This window comes from Physeter macrocephalus, chromosome 8 (assembly GCF_002837175.3).
Source record: "Physeter macrocephalus isolate SW-GA chromosome 8, ASM283717v5, whole genome shotgun sequence".
In the NCBI taxonomy this organism is placed as follows: domain Eukaryota; kingdom Metazoa; phylum Chordata; class Mammalia; order Artiodactyla; family Physeteridae; genus Physeter; species Physeter macrocephalus.
Window position 1 is genome coordinate 114,492,528 of NC_041221.1, and position 2,999 is coordinate 114,495,526.

The window sequence follows — 2,999 nt, forward strand, 5'->3', positions numbered from 1 at the left end:
TGGACTATAATTGCTTTCCAATGGTGTGTTAGTTTCTGCTTTATAACAAAGGTAGTGTGTGTGTGTGTGTGTGTGTATGATCTTATTCTGTTCGGATATGTAACTATAAGACGCGTTGCTCTGATGAGAGTGGGAATGAGGATAGAAGACTTATTTTCCTTTGTTTAGCTTTTTTAATTGTTTTGTTTGTTTTGCCATCTAAACTATTTCTTTTTAAAAAAGTGAACCAATCAGGCAATCAAAGAAACACGTTATGTTCTATGTTTATTACCTTAGGCATATGCGTAAACAAAATTAATGTAAATAACACCTTAGTTGGTTTTTTTTGGGTCCAAATTATTTTATTTATTTATTTATTTAAACATATTTATTGGACTATAATTGCTTTCCAATGGTGTGTTAGTTTCTGCTTTATAACAAAGTGAATCAGTTATACATATAACATATGTTCCCATATCTCTTCCCTCTTGCATCTCCCTACCACCCTCCCTATCCCACCCCTACTCCAGTTCTATCCACCTCATTACAAATAACTCCGTTTCATTTCTTTTTGTGGCTGAGTAATATTCCATCGTATATATGTGCCACATCTTCTTTATCCATTCATCTGTTGATGGACACTTAACATGCTTCCATGTCCTGGCTATCGTAAATAGAGCTGCAATGAACATTTTGGTACATGACTCTTTTTGAATTATGGTTTTCTCAGGGTATATGCCAGGTAGTGGGATTGCGGGTTCGTATGGTAGTTCTATTTGTAGTTTTTTAGGGAAACTCCATAGTGTTCTCCATTGTGGCTGTATCAATTGACATTCCCAGCAGCAGTGCAAGAGTGTTCCCTTTTCTGCACACCCTCTACAGCATTTATTGTTTCTAGAGTTTTTGATGATGGCCATTCTGACCGGTGTGAGATGATACCTCATTGTAGTTTGGGTTGGCATTTCTCTAATGATTAATGATGTTGAGCATTTCTCTCATGTGTTTGTTGGCAATCTGTGTCTCTTCTTTGGAGATATGTCTATTTAGTTCTGCTGGCCATTTTTGGATTGGGTTGTCTGTTTTTTGGTATTGAGCTGCATGTGTGGCTTCTAAATTTTGGATATGAATCCTTTGTCAGTTGCTTCATTTGCAAATATTTTCTCTCGTTCTGAGGGTTGTCTTTTGGTCTTGTTTATGGTATCCTTTGCTGTGCAAAAGCTTTTAAGTTTCATTAGGTCCCATTTGTTTTTTTTTGTTTTTATTTGCATTTCTCTAGGAGATGGGTCCAAAAGGATCCTGCTGTGATTTATGCCATAGAGTGTTCTGCCTATGTTTTCCTCTAAGAGTTTGATAGTGTCTGGCCTTACATTTAGGTCTTTAACCCATTTTGAGTTTATTCTTGTGTGTGGTGTTAGGGATTGTTCTAATTTCATACTTTTACATGTAGCTGTCCAGTTTTCCCAGCACCACTTATTGAAGAGGCTGTCTTTTCTCCACTGTATATCCTTCCCTCCTTTATCAAAGATAAGGTGACCATATGTGTGTGGGTTTATCTCTGGGCTTTCTATCCTGTTCCATTGATCTATATTTCTGTTTTTGTGCCAGTACCATACTGTCTTGATTACTGTAGCCTTGTAGTATAATCTGAAGTCAGGGGGCCTGATTCCTCCAGCTCCATTTTTCGTTCTCAAGATTGCTTTGGCTATTCGGGGTCTTTTGTGTTTCCATACAAATTGTGAAATTTTTTGTTCTAGTTCTGTGAAAAATGCCAGTGGTAGTTTGATAGGGATTGCATTTAATCTGTAGATTACTTTGGGTAGTAGAGTCATTTTCACAATGTTGATTCGTCCCATCCAAGAACATGGTATATCTCTCCATCTATTTGTATCATCTTTAATTTCTTTCATCAGTGTCTTATAGTTTTCTGCATACAGGTCTTTTGTCTCCTTAGGTAGGTTTATTCCTAGATATTTTATTCTTTTTGTTGCAGTGGTAAATGGGAGTGTTTTCTTAATTTCACTTTCAGATTTGTCATCATTAGTGTATAGGAATTCCAGAGATTTCTGTGCATTAATTTTGTACCCTGCTACTTTACCAAAATCATTAATTAGCTCTAGGAGTTTTCTGGTAGCATCTTTAGGATTCTCTATGTATAGTATCATGTCATCTGCAAACAGTGACAGCTTTACTTCTTCTTTTCTGATTTGGATTCCTTTTATTTCTTTATCTTCTCTGATTGCTGTGGCTAAAACTTCCAAAACTATGTTGAATAAGAGTGGTGAGAGTGGGCAACCTTGTCTTGTTCCTGATCTTAGTGGAAATGGTTTCAGTTTTTCACCATTGAGGACGATGTTGGCTGTGGGTTTGTCATATATCGCCTTTATTATATTGAGGAAAGTTCCCTATGCCTGCTCTCTACAGGGTTTTTATCAAAAATTGTGTTGAATTTTGTCGAAAGCTTTCTCTGCATCTATTGAGGGAATCATGGTTTTTCTCCTTCAGTTTGTTAATATGGTGTATCACGTTGATTGATTTGCATGTATTGAAGAATCCTTGCATTCCTGGAATAAACCCCACTTGATCATGGTGTATGATACTTTTCATGTGCTGTTGGATTCTGTTTGCTAGTATTTTGAGGATTTTTGCATCTATGTTCATCAGTAATACTGGCCTGTAGTTTTCTTTCTTTGTCACATCTTTGTCTGGTTTTGGTATCAGGGTGATGTTGGCCTCGTAGAATGAGTTTGGGCGTGTTGCTCCCTCTGCTATATTTTGGAAGAGTTTGATAAGGATAGGTGTTAGCTCTTCTCTAAATGTTTGATAGAATTCACCTGTGAAGCCATCTGGTCCTGGGCTTTTGTTTGTTGGAAGATTTTTAATCACAGTTTCAGTTTCAGTGCTTGTGATTGGTCTGTTCATATCTTCTATTTCTTCCTTGTTCAGTCTCGGCAGGCTGTGCATTTCTAAGAATTTGTCCATTTCTTCCGGGTTGTCCATTTTATTGGCATAGAGTTGCTTTT